We start from the raw sequence: 19,209 nt of genomic DNA, 5'->3' as shown, positions 1-19,209 counted from the left end.
CACAACTAGTACAGGGCATGGTACACTAGTACAGAAGCGGGTGGTGTTCTTTTGCGCTCTTAACAATCTCACAAGTCCACCGCTCTCACAGGCACCAGAAAGTGTGACACCCCCCTAAATGAATGGTGAAATATCATGGAATTCAGATGTGACTTGTGTAGAGCTTGGTTTAGAAATATAGAAGTTGTTGGTGTTGTGTTACGTTCTTACCCTACATCAGCACAGCCTGCTCCATATACTCTAGAAGCTGATGGCATTCCCTCAAAGCAGTGGTGAGTTGCAGGTTTGACTAATGTAGTGCTTACCCACACACGCGGGAGCCGGTAGACTTGTATCACAATAATCTGCCAAGTCCCATCCTCCTCCACAAACCTCTGCACTCCCCCATAGATGCAGTATAATTCCAAGCAATTCAATATCGATTTTAATTCACTTTGCATATTATTTTCTACAGTGACAGCATGTCACTGGCAGTCACTCTAACATGCTGAAGTCCACTTGTTATACATTTCTAAAGAAGGAATTCTTAAGATGAGTGTGGATTTCCTCAATGGTGAGGGGTCCATCCAATTCCTACAGTAAAGCTGAATGGTTCTGTTTAATTGTATGCGAGGTCAAGAGGGGAAGGCCTTGTGAACAAGGCTATTCTAGACTGTTTTTGAATGCTAGTAGACTATGCAGCACACCAACATTTGGTTTCACCTTCACAGTGTACTACCTTGCACCTTGGTGGTTGTGTCACAATATTTGGATTGTTTGAAATCCGGTTTGCAGATCAATCTGAAGCTGTTGGTTCTGAGTGGTTCATTATGGGTGTTCTAAGGGACAGGTTTCCATAAGTATTCTCGGCCCTCCCTCCCATAGGTTTTAATCATAATGACCAGGGTCCATCGGCAGTCGGTGTAATGATATTGAGAAGTGGAGGTATGTGATTAGACCTCTTATTTTTTTGATTTCATACTTGATGGCCACTAAATAAATAATCTTCAATAATTCAATCAAGATATAAGAAAGACTCTTGTTACTTCACCCCTGGGATATGATCACGTACACTCTTTGGAGATAAAATGAATGGCACATCTTCAGTCACTTGATTGTCACACTCCAACTTGATCTTGGTGTGATAAGGCATTAGACTTAAGACTTGTTATATAATTTATCATAAAAATCATAGTCAGAGATAACCAACATCCAACTGAGTTGCCAAAGGGGTAAGAGTTTAAGCTCATTTTATGAACTACAACGTTCTGTAATTTGTATATACCTCTGTAGTGTGTTTGGCTACTAAAAAAGTTTTTCTAGACTTCAAAAGACTCTTAATGGGCAAATGTTTCTTGTCAGTGATTGTATAATTTAGCTCTGTTGATTAAAATGCAGCAGAAAAATGAACCATTAGATGCCCATTGCATAATAACAAGAATCTGGATTAAAATTTGAAAGAGCGTTCACAATAGAGAGATGCTAACGGAGATTATAATCTTATACAGACATTTGAGAATGTAGGTGCTACAACATTGAGATACTGAGACAATATGTTAGATTTATTTCTATAGCGCACGACTCACCCTGGGGCATCTCGGTGCTGCCTAGAAATAGTATCCTGAGGATTGGAAGGCCCAGAGCGAATCAGAGGAGAGGTTATGCAACACCTACACAGACACAAGATGATAAATGCTATAATGTGGTATTGCCTGCTCAAATGTAATGAAATACACTAAGTGCCCCGTGGCGTGACGGGTGTTTGTGCCCACTTTGTGTGCCCCTGGGGCACTTTGGTATTACAGAAGGGGCCGCAGACGTTTGTGCATCTCCTTCTGTAATACTGAAAGCGCTGGTACACATAAAGCACCAGTACTTCCTCAAGAGTTCATTCCCTCAATTGCATAGTGGCGTGCCCCGCGTTGATTAGGGAATCCCTTTGCCTCTGCGCCCGCACCGCATTATAGACGCAGGTGCAGAGGCAAAGAAGCTGTCAGGAGGCGCACTGACAGTGTGCCACTTAAAAGGTGCTGCACTGTCAATGTGCCCCCTGAGAGCAGCCCTTTGGAAGGGGAAAGGGGATCCTGTGGACCCCCCAGACATCCCCTTGCAGGTGGGTGCACTCAATCACTGCACCTGTCTGCAATGGGATTTTTTATCCCCTTTAAAAGTGCAGGCGGGTTGCCGCCTGCACAGAGAAACACGGAGCGGCTATTTCAAAGCCGCTCCATATTTCACTTGAATGCACTGCCCCCAGGGCAGCACTAGTTTGTGGCTAGCTGGGGGCCGCGCATTCTATGTAATAGGGCGCATTTTCCCTGCTTGCACCCAGAAAACCTGTTTTCAGGTGCTCCAGGGCATTATTAAGGAAAGTGCGCCCTATACATAATAGGGCCCCAAATGTTATATATGTGCTTCCCAATGTGTACTGTACCAAATACACAACAGTGTCAACTGTGGGGAACTGTGGTATTGCCAGAAGTATTGGAACAAATACGGGAAAAGTGTTTAACTTATTCTGCAGTAGATATCAAGGTGAAACGTATGGGTAGCAAAAAGACAGTAGCTGGCCCTTGCACTATGGCACAAGGGTGTCTGTGTTGGCACTAGATAGCTATTTAACACACCAGTGGAAGGGTACACAGGGATGCGCTGTATTCTTGTGAATATGGCACATCCATGTGGTTTTTTAAATGACGCAGCTTGGTGCTGGAAATTTGCTGCTGCGCTATGCCATTTCCTTACGAATATGTCCCCAAGTTCCTTAGTGTCATGGTCGTTTTGTTACCTATCAAACACCAGAAATATGACTTAGGCAGGAAGCTACATTTGCAAATCGGGCAAAAGTTCTAAATTTGCAACCCTTTGAGCAACTCTCGGCAATCTGTAAATCATACCAAAAAAGTATTAATAAAGTGGAGTGCGTAATGAATCATCGGTGTATTGAGTGCGTCTTTTAACTAAACATATTCCGTGCGGGGATTGTATATTTCTGGCTTGTGTTTTCCTTGTGATATGTCCAATATTTTTAAATGGTCAGCGTATTAAAAAAATAAATCATCACAGCAGCAATTTACGAGACAATTTGAAAGTTGTGGTTCCGACTAGAATATGGTACACATAAAACTTATCTCCAATCTCCTTTTTGTGTGCAAATTAGTCAAAGGGTAACATCTGGCCTTTATCTTCAGTGAACACAAGAAAAGGCTGATATAGTGCCAGAATGCAATAATGATGGCAGTCTGAAAGCGCCAGCTCACAAATATGCTATTCAGTTAATGAGGTGTCATAGATTGCATCTTTGTGGTGCCTTAGAAACACTTTTGGGCACTAAGCCAAAATATGTAGGCCCGATTCACAGAACTAATCTGAGACAAAATCCTAAATTTACTACTTTTGGTATTCACAGAAGGCACTTACTACTTTTGGTATTCATAGAATGCCCTTACTACTTTTGGTTAAACTTACTACTTTTGGTTAAACTTACTACTTTTGGTATTCACAGAAGGCATTTAGTAGTAATAAAGTTAGTTGTCTTTATTGTATCAGTGTGTTTTTTTGTTTATGTGTTTTACGTTTTTGTCATGTCAATTGAGTTTTTCATGACTTTTTTTTTACTTTTTAGTTTTTATCTTCAAGTCTTTACTTTTTCCTTTCTTTCTTCTCCTATTTCTTCTTTCTTTTTTTGGACTACCCAGTGAGATGGTAGGGCAGGGTAAGAGGAGGGGTGGTGGTGCCGGGGCATCTATTCGCCGCTCTCCTTGTGGTTGTCGAAAGTGTGCAGTATTTTCTCAGAGGTGGAGGTGGCTGCACTATTTTTATATGTGAGGCGTCACCTCCCCTCCATGTTGGCAGCAGGGGGCAGGCCTAGCAGTGGGTACGGCCTCCAGGAGGGTTGACTGCTGCGGTGGAGGGTGCACCGATGTGTGCACCAGAGCTCTGGGGTCCAGCACACCCAGCAGCAGTTAACTGTTGGGGCTTGATCCCAGAGCAGTAGCAAGACCAGTATCCTCAGGAGCGAAGACAGTGTCCCAACTCTCCCAAAAGGTACAGTCACCAGTCTGTACAGTAAATACCCCAGACTAGAAACGGATACCCCCAAGGAGAGAGGAGACCACCACAGGACCACGATATCTTGAAAATAGCAGGCGTGTTATATATCAAGAAAAGGGAGTAGGAGAAGGCTCGAGTTTCTGGACTGTAGCAGACAAAATAAAAAACAGGAGAAAAAGAGACAAGGGCAGTGTTAAATATAGGGGCGGTAAATATGGTAGCAGGGTATAACATCAGTGATAGTCAAGGTTGTGTACTCCCTCATACTTACACAAGTGCGAAATGTGAGACTCGTTTAATGCAATGTCTCCTCTTGAAAGTAACTTCGTAAGAAATAATAAAACGGCTCCTGTAGTACCAAGCTAGAAGAAGTACTCAGAAGCCCAAGGCATCCGTTTTGTGCCTATCACAAAAATAATGCAGCCCAATATTTGAATCCAATTTTAGAGGAATGTTATTTTTGTTTGTTTCTCCCAACAGTTATTAATAAAGGTTTTGTCCGTTGAACACCCGAGGTTCTCCAAAATTAACACAGCGCAAGCGCTAGTCTCTATATTCATGAGCTTTTGTAGTCCTCTCACAGAAACGGGCGCTGCGCCAGTATACGAAAAATATCTCTAGCATTCAAGAAGGTCTAGCATTTTCCAAAGTTTACTAGTCTTGTTGAATTTAATTAACGTCAGTCCCAAGCAGAGTTTTTGCAATGACAAATCAAATCTGTGAGTCAGGTAAATGTACTTGTGATTTTGCGTCGTGGAGTGAAACGTTGATAATACAAAAAAGGAAAAATAAATCGCTTACGTTCTTTTGTTGATATTCCCAAAAAGAATCAGGAGCGGGCTCGAACTACACCTGCGGGCGAGGTCCGTGAAGTTCTGGGAGTGAGAGCATACAACGCCACTGAGTCTCAGAGCAGGCGGGGTCCGGGAGCTTCGGAGAGCCAAAAATGAACGCGTTCAGCGTAACGAGGGTTCTAGGCAGGTGGGGTCCGGGGAGCTCCGAGGAAGTAGAGTGAGAGCGCCCCGTGCCGCAGGGAATTCAGAGGAGACGAAGTCCGGGAAACTCCGGGAAGTTCCGGGGAAGGACGGGGAGCCCTTCGGTATCTTCTTTAAAAGAAGCGACGAGAAGGAGCAAAAAACAGGAAGGTATTCAGGCAAAACAAGCTCCCAAACTAACAGAGAGCTCAAGGTAATCCAAGGAATCCAATACACGGCGTGGTCCACCGCAGCTCAGTAAGCCAAGCACCGGCCATAGAAAAAAGCATCCAGTTTAAACCTCCGTCGCAAGGCAGCATGGGAAAGCACACAACCCCTCCCCCAGAAGCAGAGCTCTATTGGAAATGTAGTGTCCCCATACGGGAAAGTGACAGGGAGCAGGAAGTTGGACGGGTAACATTAATAAATCAGTGTGCTGACATCCTGGACAGGGAACAGGACATGCTCAACCTGCTAAGAGTGGAGGTTGTGGGGCTCAGTGAGTAACTATTTATTTGTTGTGTTTTTTCTATGCTAATATATTTGCTGCTCACACTTCGAGGTAAGTTAGGTTTACGTTACAAATATTATGTGATCCAGCCAGGTGCTCTGTGCTACCGAATTGTACTCGTTGGCGCTCGCTTGCTGCTTATTTAAGAATTTATGCAGACTCCTCTGTCCTGTCACTTAGATAGCGGCAGTAGTAGTAATATCAGTGATATAGTATTCTCTGTGCAAGTCCCAGGCAATCCCCCAGTGATTTGTAGTATGCATCTGTCCATTGAAACAAGAGTGAGACCCAGTTGGCCAGTCAAAGGGGGTTGAGATTGAGAATGAGAAGCAAAGATCATTTGTTGCAATGCATTATTAGTTCCAAAAGGTAGTTTAGGACATTTGGAACAGGGCTTAGGTTTAGGAAATTAGGAATAGGTCAACTCAATACTAGTAGTAGTATAGGAGATCTAATATATAAAAGTACAATGTTACTGTGTTTGCCTATGCCTGTAAAAATATTTTTGGGGAGATTATCAAAGGTACCACTAAACTTTTTATTTTTTCTCCTTTATTTCTTAAATCTGCATCCAGGGGCACGAAGAGGGCTAGCAACATAGAGGCGGGTCAGGGAGTTGGGGATGACACCACCAGTGCCACGGCGGGTGGAAGTTCCCCCTCCACCACTAACATCAGCACTCCAGCCGATGCCGACTGATCTGCTGGCCCCAGTAAACCCACCTGTTAATATAATTATTATTACTTCCATACATTTTACTGCCCCACATTTGGAATACTTTTTCCTTTTTATTTTTCACCAACTCCTCTTTGTTTTACTTCTATCTAATGTTGGTTAAATTCTTGTTATCCTTGCATTAACCTAGTTCTTTTCTACATTTCAAGTTTCTGTAGTTTACTTACTCCTGTCTGTACTAGTCTGTCTGTAGCTTCCTATTTTTCTGCTTTCCCTCTCTGCTTATATATAGTTTGTGGACTGGTACTGAAAAACTAAAAGAACGTGATTTTAGGACAGGTCATCTACTGTGAAGATTGCATGCCCAAGTAAGCTATTCTTATTCTATTCATGTTAGTTGAGAAGGCTTTCATTTTCTTGCTCATGCTCAAACAGTAAAACTAGAGAGTGGGCATGGTCATGGATGCCCCCCCTTAATGTTGTGTATGTATTCATTTAGACAGTATCAGTATATCAGCAGTTTCAATGACAGCGGGGCATGGCTAGAAACCAGTATAAGGATGGTCCCATTGCATTTGCCAACCAAGTCCATATGTCCTTCATTGACCAATTATTATTCCTCCCCTTCATTGCATGCCAATGACTCAAGAGTCATCATAGCTCTGCCCCTCCTTTACAAAAAGGTTTTGGTTGACTTGAATACATGGCTTAAGGGGAGACGTATCTGGCATCTGAAATTTATAATGTTTGTTCTAGCCGCACAGATCATTGCCAGGGCCAGCAAGAGACGGAGAAGGAATGGGTACAACAAAGTACACATGCAGGCCTATGACAAAATCACACTGGTTGACTACACAAAATGGCCGCCAGCCACATAGTAAAACAATAAGCAAGGAGGCAGGGAAAACAAAGAGCACATGCAGGCCTCTGGACACTGACTATACTAAATGGATCCTGGCCACATGGCATGGAGAACAAAGACAAATGGTGGTCCATGGCAAACACACTCACACACCGGCCAGACAAAAGAGGCATGGTAACACAGGAGAATAACTCATTAATTCAGAAATGCCAAAAACAAAATAATAACTGAGCTGTAAAATTGTACAACAACACACATCCTCCAAAGCCATCCAATGTATATTACCATTTTGCAGAACAAAGTGAAATACCTAAAAACGAAAACATTATTTAATGAAATCAAACACCATCCCTAGCATAAATGATGTTTCAATTCAACCTGCACCACAGAAACATTTGTTTCATGCACCCATGTCTAGTTCTGAGCCTACTGGTCGGGTGGCAGAGTAGGCCACATTTAAAATACATGAATATTGCGACTATATTAAAAAAAAATGAGAAAATGTACTGAACTGGGCAACATTTTTCCTTACATAGGAAGAAAAATGACATGCAAAACAATAACTAGGCCCCTACTAAAACAGCATGCCACTCACCACAATACATTTTTAAAATCTAATAAAAGTACAAATAAATCCTTGTGTATGTCCTCAATCAAACAAACAACACCTTTAGACAATAGTTTTTTTTTAACTTCCTTGTGATATCACAAAACAAAGTCCCTAAATTCAATAGTATGCATGCAGCAGACAAAGAGAATTACCCTTCCAGCTCCAAATTCAAACCCAAAGTGATCAGGAGATGGACAAAGCACGGAGACTGCTAGATGGAGACTGCTAGACAGGAACAGGAAGCTGAAGTCTCTGGCAGACTTCCTCCTTTATGAAAAAAAAGTGAAATAAAAAAGGCTCATCGCACTAAAAACCACATGAATGGTCCATTGGAGAAGCATATTAACTCAAAAACATTGTTTCGCGTATATTTAGCAGCTTCTTGAGGAGAAAATCTGCTTGAGGAAGCAACCATGGTCACTGGCGCTCTTTTGCTGTCTGCAGAAAAAACTTGCCGGATGTCACAGGCACGGCCTAAATCCGCGCCAGTGGCCGGCAAGTCTCGGGAGCACTCACAGGCGTTCAGCAAGTCTTGCAAGTACTCGTAGCTGGCCGGCAAATCTCGCTGGCACTCGCAAGAGCTCGATAACACTCATCTTGTTTGCCAGAGTGCACAAAAACCCGGCTCGAGCGCGCGAACCAAAAGTAAATTCGGTAAGAAGCGGAATGCAGAATTTATCGGGAACTCCACATTCTCCACAGAATGCGGAGTTCCTGAATTCCGCTAATTCCGCAGCCGGGGCAAAATTTTATACCCAGGCCCAGACAATAGCAAACAAACCAAACCAGGTGACTTCTACTAAGGCAGGACTTCACAGAAGAGTGGCAGGATGATTTTAAGTAGCTGTAGCGTAGGGAGACTGTAAGGGGGGAATATTCAGAGAGATAAAGAGAAGATGAAAACAACAAAAGTACAGGAACATATATGGTGCACAAACTAATGCCAGAAGGAATAATGCAACCCAGAAAGTAGCGAGGCAATACACTTCCTCTATTATAGCTTCTGAACTGCCCAGGAAGTTTTGAATTATGGAATACTGATGCTCTGCTCAGTCTGAACTGCCTTTTGCCCTGTAAAGCCATTCTCCTGCTCAGCCCCAGCTCCTATGGGCCTGTATTCCATACTTTTCAGCACTTTCAACTGCTGCAGTGTTTCTGAACTGCCTTTCCCATATGGTGAGCTCTCCAACACATGGTTCTTTTCTGTTGAATCTTGATATCTGTGCTTGAGGGATGTAAATTAGGGTTCGAAATGCAGATATTTGAGAATGTAAGTGAAACTTAGATACACAAATACATTTGTGAATGGAACTTTTGGTTATTACTAAAACAGCACATTTTTACATTGTAATACCACTACGTCGAACAGGTATGTACATGGACTGTAATTAGCCACTTCATCAAGATCATGAAATCAACAGTACATCAACCCTAATTCCATGCCATAGACAAATATTTACACTGACCCTGAATTCAGGATTAGCCCAAATTTTAGCAATTACCCTACATATTTCAGAAAACCTAACCTTCATCCTAACATTAACTTCAACGTAACTCTTAACCAACACCTGGCACATGCATTAAGCCCAATTCTACACTTAACTCTAAATCTAATCTCAGATAGTCAAATCTAAGGTGTTACGTTAACACTGCTCTAACACCAAACCTTAAACCTAATGCTAAAGCCAATTATTAACCTATATTTAATCCTACAATATATTTCCTAACTCTACCCTACACCTAAATTTAACCCTATACCTAACCATCCCTAGCCCTTGCACTAACTGTAATCCTAACCCAGAGGCCCTCATCAACCATGACCCTGAGAAGGATACAATATTTTTCACTCTTTAAAATCTGACCCTGCACTAATCTGAATTTATCAGGTACAATAAGTAGCAAAATGCTTCTTTCCGCTAACTACATTGGTCCCAGGTGCCATTATGATCAGTTTTAGTGAATATATCAGCATCATTTGGTTACATGTCCAATGGTGGAGGAAATTTCCCATTGTTTTATCTCTATGGACTGATTGTATATTTGCATACATTGTGTCTAGCCCTGATGAAGCCATTGGACCTTTTCAAATGACGAAACACTCTAGAACTGGCTAGAACGTTTTGCATAAAATAAAATATTTGGATGGACATTTGACACTTTGGTGATTTAACTAGAGTGCTTGTAACTGTAGTTGTAGCTATTGAGACCTCTTTTCCCTATTTGGGGTGCATTAGAGTGGCTTTTCCTCCACCCTGTGAGCACTGTTGGACAATTTGACATGATTTGGAAAAGAGTTCGCAACAAACTGTTGCCAGTGAAAAAATGATATAAGCATGAGGCAGACTCAATGTCCAATGTACATATATGCTATGGTATTACTTATAATACTGGCTGAGATAAACAGCTAGAACCAACAGTATTGAGTCTGTGAAAAACATAAGTGGTGCATTGTGAAATAGCATTCCGCCAGAGAATGTGCTCCCTAAAGCCGCCATTTTTACATGGCAAGCTGTAATTCTTAGACTCCTCCAACTTTGCAAATGTTTACCGACTGAAAAGGCAGCCGGGTAGCATTCAACTGTTTGAGGCCGCTAGAGCTGTGGATCATCAATTCATTCTTTGCAGTACGAAAGGAATGGGAGAACTCCCATTTGCTACCTTGAAAGGAATCGCAACAGTAACATTGTGAGTCATAAAGACATCTGTTACTCTCAAACTCACTCTGATACTTTATACCTCATGTACAAAGTTGTTTTGTAGGTGCAAAACCTGTGGTTCGCAAATATACAATTTTTGCGATTGCACCATACTATTTTAGAATGTATTAAAGGCCTTTCAGGTATCAGAAAAGTAATTCGGACTCGTAAAAAGGGTGTTTGTGATCCATTACTAATCGTAAATACGAAGGGACATGGAAGACGCATCTCCCTCCTCTTTGGGATTGACATGGAATGTATCAATGGTTTGTGACCTGTGGTAGTAGGTGTATCGCACCCTCCATGCACGTGGAGATTCTCTTCCACGAGCTGCCTGCATGTTTTAATTGTTGTTCCATGATCGATGCTGGAACGATGTTTGCGGAGAACTCTGGAAACGTTAATTCAGTTTCCAGAGGTCTACGCAAGCATCGGAGCCTCGATTGTGGGTGTCAGCAATCCTGGAAATAAACTTTGTTTAAGCTTACCTGCTTCATCAGGATTTTCAAGTAATACAACTTGGAGACGATATGGTCCCCACGCCAAGCAGTCACTCACCCACGGATTTCCTTCATCTTTCGCTTCCTGCCTCTGATTATAGTTCCGGACCGCTTTTCCTACTTTCTGATGGATTTTCTTTGCCCTTCACTGCCTGCCTCTGCTCATCGCTCCAGACCGCGTCTCCTGTTTCCCGCTCCCATCGATTGCGCCCCCCCACTGCTTTCCTCAGACGCATTGAAATTCACAACGACCGACCAGCTACCCTGACGTCGTCATGTGCGAATAGATCTACCCAAACATTCCACCCTGGACATGAAATAACCTAACATGTCTATATCAAATTCTCCAAAGGCTTTTGGATTTACATCAGTGTTCATAAAAGTGACAGAGCCCTTCCATTTTTCTAAAAATAAAACTTCTTATAAAATGGTGATGGGAGATCCTGAATCTGCCATAATGGGAACCTCAATCTTACCAAATAATGCATTACACCAAGGACCTTTGACCTTTTTGCCATCAAAAAACATATTACATTCTGCAGGTAATAGCAGATCCTGCAAATGTTCTGTGCATCTATCAACTGATTCAACAACTTCCACGCTGTTGACTTTAGTGGTAGATCTGCCTGACCTACAAACTCCTTGAACATGGCCTATTTTTTTACCAAGCATGCACTTTTTACCCAATGCAGGACAAGTGGAATTATTACCTAAGTGTGACCTTTAGCCACACCTGTAACAACTGGTAATGCATCTGGAAGGTTGCTTGACATACCTAGGTGCACTTACAACATTTACAGAATCTGTTATTTCATTAACAGGAATTTTCACTGTATTTACAAATTGTTCATTATGAAGTGCCTTTGAGTTTACCCTAGAACGTTCAATACTTTTTGCGATATCAATAGTTTCTAAAAGAGATGGTTTTCTACAACTGAGTAAATGTTCTTGAATTTTCATTGAAAAACAAAAAAAACCTAATTGATCTCGAATATAAATGTCAGTATGAACCGGTAACGAGTGTAAGTAAAGTATCTGTTCTACTTGGTAAAAGGGGTTGGTGGAATAAGGTCATTGGTTCGACTCTCTAATACACAAGCTTGTTCCTTAATGAAACTTAACAAAAAAGAGTTAGATACATGTGACTGGTCTAGTTGGTTGCACGATTCAACTTCAGTTGCTATTCAGCCTCTGATTGATAACATTTCTGTAAATTCTCAGCGTGATACATCTCATGAGCAACGTGATCGCTTGCCTGTTGTTGAGGGAACTTTCAGCGATCTTTTCACAGATTCCGGAAGAGTAACCTCAGATAATGCAGTGATGGGAAGTCGCAGGAGGAAAATTCCTTCAAAATTCAAGGATTATATTTTCAGTTAAAATATGTAACTTTTCAGTTATTCATGTTTTTCCTTGATTTTCTCAAATTGTTATTTGTAACTTTCACTTTGTTAAGGAGGGAGAAGTTGTGGTAGTGGGTGTCTCGCGCCCTCCATGCTCGTGGAGGTTCTCTACCACGAGCCGCCTGCATTTTTTAATTGCTGTTCCACGATGGATGCTGGAACGATGTTTGTGAAGAACTCTGGAAACTTTAATTCTGTTTCCAGAGGTCTACGAAATCATCGAAGCCTCGATCGTGGGTGTCTGCATATCCTGGAAATAAACTTTGTTTAAGCTTACCTGCTTCGTCTGGGTTTTCATTTACTACATGACCCCCTCTGCACTCACAGACCATTGATAAATTAGTGACCACCAAGCTGGAAAGGGGAAGCTGTCCCATGGGATAGACTTCCTTGTGGGAATCCCGTCAGCTGTCTCAGGAGAGCAGGCAGTGGCCCCATGGAAACTTCCCTGAAACAGGAACCTTTTTTAAAAGCAGCACCTGTCCATTTAGGAATTAGTTTCCGCTTTTCAAACAATGTTTTACATTTTGTAACGCAAATGCAGGGATGGGCGCCTGCTGTCCCGTCCATAACTCTATCCCTTCATTATTAGCCAATCAAAGGGTGGTGTTAGAACTTGTAACTTAATTAATATTCATTAGGCACGTCGTTTTGTGAGCCCTCCCCCACCCGCGAATACACAAGTTGTGAAGCGACCTATTAGTATATCGTTCGTATCACAAATTGCCCATTCCCACCAGTCGGGGTTCAAACTCCCCATCCCTTAGCAGTGAATGAGGGCAGTACATCAAGCCGTTTGTGTTTAGGTGATTTTTACACTTGGAAATCAAGCCACTTTGCTCAGCTTAGGCTTGGGAAGGCTGTAACACTGTTCATAAATGAGGGCATGGTAGGCGAGCGGACACACGGAGGGAGCAAAGGACTACGGCTCCCAGCAAACCTAGCTGACACCGCCCCCTCCAGCCTGCACTTCCGCGCCCGGAGGCGCTAAAAACAAACGGCTCCCTCGGTGGAGCGGGGGTCACAGCGGCACGGTAGGCGAGCGGACACACGGAGGGAGCAAAGGACTACGGCTCCCAGCAAACCTAGCTGACACCGCCCCCTCCAGCCTGCACTTCCGCGCCCGTAGGCGCTAAAAACAAACGGCTCCTCGGTGGAGCGGGGGTCACAGCGGCACGGTAGGCGAGCGGACACACGGAGGGAGCAAAGGACTACGGCTCCCAGCAAACCTAGCTGACACCGCCCCCTCCAGCCTGCACTTCCGCGCTAAAAACAAACGACTTCCTTCGCGTCGCGGGACGCGCGCGGGCGGCGCCGGGCTAAGCCCGGGCAAAGGGCGGGCCCTCTGTGGCCCTCAGAGGACCGATTGAGGCCGGGACGGGCCACGTCACTAACGTGTAAGACTATTTAAGTAATCACACGGTGTGGGCGACCTGCCTATCCCATGGTCTATCGTTTGTGTTGTATTGGTTTTAACCTGTTCATTTTTGGCTATTGGGTATCATCACATGTGTTGGTGCTGCCATATTGTGCGTTAGTTTAATTTAAGTTTTAGGAATTCCCAGGGGTTTGCCTATTATGGCCAAGGCTCTAGCAAGCAGTAAATCCTTGACTACGTCAACATTAGATAACTACTTAGTTAAAGTAGTCACCAAAATCAATAGCGATAGGCGCAAATCCTTAGGCCAGGGTTCAAACTCAACGACTACTAGCCCTCTCTTAAATGACATAGTTACCATATCCTCTTCCCCATCTCATGCTATGAACTGTTCAAATGAGAATAATGATTTGGTAACTTTGGGTGATCAACTCCCTATTGAACAAGAATCACCTGAAGTAAATAGGGATTTAGTAATTGATGTCAATGAGGCCCTAGAAGACTCCCCGGACCTGTCTACTCAGAGAGTGCTAAGATCTCGTAAACGCACTCAATTGAAACAGGGTTGCGCACGAAGTACTCATAAAAAGACGGGTTCTGCTTCATCAAATCGGGTTACTAAGGACTTAGTCACTCCAAATAACCCCATGGCCAAGATAGATTCTCATCAATTTGATTCCTTGGTAGGTCTTTTAGAGTCAAAAATCTTGAAAATTGTTGAACCCCTAGTAATTAAGATTGACGAACTATCTGCTGAGATTGAAGGCTTACGTAATCTTTTGGCACTTAACAATAATTCCTCTGGGAAAATGTGCAGAGTAGCTGAGGGTCTGTCTGTATCTGCCGATACCTCTAAGTCCTCAAAGGTTACCCCAAACTGTGCAGATCCACTGGTTGTTGAACCTACGACAAATGTGAACAACATTTTACCTCCCGAAAGTTGTTCAAGTAGTAATAATGCAATGGCAAGCACGCATACAGGAGGAGCAAAACCAGATTTACCCCCTGATTGCGCCCCATTTGTTGTAGTGTTAACAAACGTACCCCCCTTGAAGGATGTTGCCCAGAAAATTAACCCAGAAACCCATGAATCTCTTAAAAATAAATCAGTCTCGTGGTTAAATAAGCACTATGGTTTTCCAGTGCATTTAGCCCACCTGATAATAACAACGAGAAGAGTTTCCTGGGTAGGGCGCTCTCGTAAGACCATAAAGGGGGACTGTGTTGTAATAAATTTTAGAAATCCTTTCATAGTGAATAACATCTTATCAAAAGCTACTTTGCTGCCTCACATTGATGAGGGTATTACCCTTCGCTCACTGGGTTACTTCTACAAACAACAGACAAATTTACCCCATAGTGCTCCGTTGGAGGGCAGAGTACGTTATCCTGAAGGTCAGTTTCCTCAAGGTCTTGTTACTTCCAATCGTTTTCAGGCTTTGAGTAACTTAGATTCTAATGACTGACTGTACCATGTTGGGGCTACTTCTAGACTTACTAGGGAAAGTTTATTTTCTACATGGGAAGAGGACCTGGTTTCTAGTGGAACTGTGCTAGGCACAAGCGTAGAGGGTACCCAAAATGCTATGATTGCGATGAGGAATGCCATTGCTGAAAGAGTGGATGATATTGTCGTTGCCCCTCGGTTGCCCTCAGGTACAAGTGTCCTTAGTTGGAATATAGCTGGCCTCAACAGCAAAGCGCATGATCCCACATGGAGGGACTGTTTATCAGGCCACGAAATCATTGGTTTACAAGAAACTTGGGACACTGAAAATACCTTTTTGTTGGATGGGTTTTCTGCTTTTTGGTCACCTGCGGCGGCCTCTTGTAGGGGGAGGGCTAAAGGCGGTCTTTTAACTCTCATCTCATTGACTATTGAGGGTAAATACAGTAAAGTGGAGACAGGCTCGCCTTATTGTCTAGCAGTAGAAATTCAATCCAACTCTAATGGGATTTGGCTCATTGTAAATTTTTATAATTCATTTTCCAAGAGCACGCCAAATGAACATTTACTCAGTCTATATGATTTCTTGCAAATGTACAATGAATCTAGCAAAAATCCTTATTCGGTTATTGTGCTTGGTGATTTTAATGTTCATTGTTGTTTTAACAATTGTTTTATATGGGACAGTTTAGGTCCTCCAAATCAAGGAAATATACATTTCGATCACACACCACAGGGGATGTTTCTAGATGAGCTCCTTGTTGGGAATTCCTTGGTTCATCCCGTCAATTACATTAATGACATCCCGACCTACAAAGGAAGTGGTTTAGGTTCCACCATTGACTACATTTTTGTCACCTCTAATTTAGTAGATAATGTAAGTCAATACAAGGTAAAATGGTCTGTTTATAGTGATCATAATCCTGTCCAGTTAATTCTGACTGATGATCTTAAGAAAAGAGAATCTGATAATCCTACTGTCAGAACACTGGACATAAGGCCAACTGACCAAACACGTTGCCTGAAATGGTGTCAACTGGTCCCAAAGGATTTTATTGATAACCTGTGGGGAACGGTTGGGGATGAAATACATTTGTGTCTGCAAGACGGGATCCTTAGTGATGCAGTCCTGACAGCTTATGATAAAATCTGCTGTCAGGTAAACAGTGATCTTAAAAAGGTATGTAAGGTTAAACCCATAATTGGGGAGAAATGGTTTGATCACAGCTGCTCATCCGCCCAACGGAAGTTAATGATAGCTCTGAAAGCGATCCCACTAGATAGAGCAGAAATTGCCATATGTAGGAAGGCCTCTAAAATGGCTCAGAATAAGCGCAAAAATGAAATCAGGGATGAGGCATGGAATGAACTCCTGTCCATTGATGTTATCAAAAACAGTGCTAAATTTTGGTTTATCGTAAACAAGCCTTTTTTTAATGGTAAAAGTAACAATGAGCTTGAATGCGGTATCCAAGAGGATAAATGGTATACCCATTTCAAACAGGTGTATGATGGAGATGGTCCGTGGGTGGGGTCCTCATTTAACCCTGAGAGTTATACCTTGTCTTTCACAGAACTAGAGGTCACAAATGCAATCTTGCAAATGACAAGTAACAAGGCGCCGGGACCCGATGGGGTCCCGGCTGATCTTTTTAAATCAGATATAAAACTCTGGTCCAAAATCTTATTTAATGTTTTTACAAATGCATGTCAACTGGGCCTACCATCGACGTGGGCGAAATCTGTCATCATTCCTATTTTTAAAAAGGGGGATAGAGGCGACCCGAGCTGCTACCGTCCAAACTCCCTTATAGATTCTTCTGTGAAAGTATTGGGGAGGGTGGTCCTTGCCCAACTGAATGGTTGGTTAGAGGAATCGGGAAAACTCTCTAAGGTCCAGTATGGATTTAGAAAAGGGATGGGTACCATAGACCAATGTTTAAATCTACAACTATTAATTGGTAAATACACGGTGGCCAAGAAGGGAACCTTGTTGGTTGCCTTCATGGATTTGTCATCGGCCTTTGACCGGGTAAATAGATCAAAACTGTGGCCCCTGCTCCTACCACTTGGAGTAGACAAAGACATCGTCCACTTCTTAGCGGATCTACATAGAGAGTTATTAGCAACAGTTCGTTACGATCAAAGGGGTAATTGCACAAAAGATATACCCATATCAAATGGGGTTAGGCAGGGGTGCATTTTGGCACCTCTCCTTTTTACACTGTATATAAATGAATTAGACAATACCCTAATCGCCTCATGTAATGATATCCCTCGTGCAGGGAAATGTTTAATTCCTGCTCTTTTATATGCTGACGACGCCGCCCTAATTGCTAGAACGGGGGTGGGCCTTCAGCTACTGCTCAATTCATTTGCTGATTTTATGAAGGCTTTGGACTTATCTGTTAACTTTGTTAAATCACATGTCATGGTTATCGGCCCTAAATCCGCTAAATCTAAAACCTTTTTATGTGGGGGTCACCAATTATCCAGGGTATCTTCTTTTCCTTATTTGGGTGTTCTTTTTGATGACCGAGATTCTTGGGTAACCCAAATAATGGCAAAAAAGATTGTTTTTTCAAGAGCAACTGTGGGTGTTCTGGGTTTCGCCAGAAAGCTAGGTGCCAGACCAATGAAGGACCTTATCCAGGTTTATAAAGCTAAGTGTCTCTCCATAGCTTTGTACGGAGCTGAGATATGGGGCATTAAAAATGCCAAAAGCATTCAGATTGTTGAGGATAGATTCTTAAAAAACCTCCTCTCAGTCCCGATCTCAACTGCTAACTATAATGTTCATCAGGAACTTGGAATCGGTTTTCTAGAAGACAGTATTGCCCTGGCCCCGATGCTGAAATGGATCAGCATTTGGCTTAACCCGGATTTACACCTGAATCACATAATTCTGAGAGACTGTATGTTGCTAGACTATGGGCTACATATACCCTGGCTGAAATATATTCGGACCCTGGCTATTAAGCTTGGTAGACCTGAATTGTTTCATTCTCCTGAGACCCTGGTAAAAGGTGACATTAAATGGTGTAAAGAAACATTTATGTACATATCTACCACGGAAAGGGAAGAGAAGGAGCTGGTTAAGGGCACCGTTAGGGCCCACCAGCTCTGCAAAACAACACCCTCCATGGAACCTTATCTAGGATTTGTTACAAATGCAAACCACCGTTTCCTTCTAACTAGATTTAGATTGAATCAATTACATCTACTGATTGGAGTTAAGAAAGGTTGGAAAAGGGCGTTGGACCTTGGCCCTTGTTCTTGTGATAATTTTTCCCCGCAGGATATGATACACTTTTTCTTCTTCTGTGAGCACTTTATTGATATTAGGAAACGTTTTTTAATCCCTATATTAAGAAACAAAGGCTTTGTTCAAGTGAGACCTGCTTTCTTATATCTTCAGTTGTTAAACAATGTATGGGAAACTTTTAATATTGCGAACTTTTTAACTGTGGTAATTCGCTCCTTGAAGAAATGAACTGTACCCTTTTAATGTTTTTTAATTGGACACGTTGCCCTGTTAAATTTATTTGTGTCAATGTGTTTTTTAGGTATAGTAATCCACTATAATGAACTTTGTATTTTTAAATGTATTTATTGTAGTATGCTTTTATGGTTTGCACTTAAACCGAATAAAGACTTTATGACTGACTGAAAATGAGGGCATGCCTTTCATCCACTTCTGCGATTGTACCAGTAGAACAAATGCGGACATTTATGGTTGCCAGTATTCTCATAATATTATTTAATCGATGTATTATTCATAGTAATGGAACAAACATTTTGACATTAAAGTTTGCTCAAACAAATAATACCCTTAAATACAAATTAAAAATACGACTTCACTCAAGAAAAATAATATCCTTAATTCGTGGGAAATTAAATATTTAATTTCTGATAAGCAAAATAGTGCGTGTCTACCTGGAAATACAGAACACCTTTGTCTAAAGGAAAATGTTCAGAGTAAACTTTCAAAACAGAAATATTTTGCCTAATGGCTGGAGCCAAACAAGCCTGACTTTGTGACACAATTACACCTGCCCACCCCATGTATTATATCCTTTGTGTAAGTGGGTGTACTGACTTTCAGAAAAATGAAGACACTT

Source organism: Triturus cristatus, chromosome 2_2 (assembly GCF_964204655.1).
Source record: "Triturus cristatus chromosome 2_2, aTriCri1.1, whole genome shotgun sequence".
NCBI lineage: Eukaryota > Metazoa > Chordata > Amphibia > Caudata > Salamandridae > Triturus > Triturus cristatus.
Note: the sequence above shows the minus strand (reverse complement) of the source record.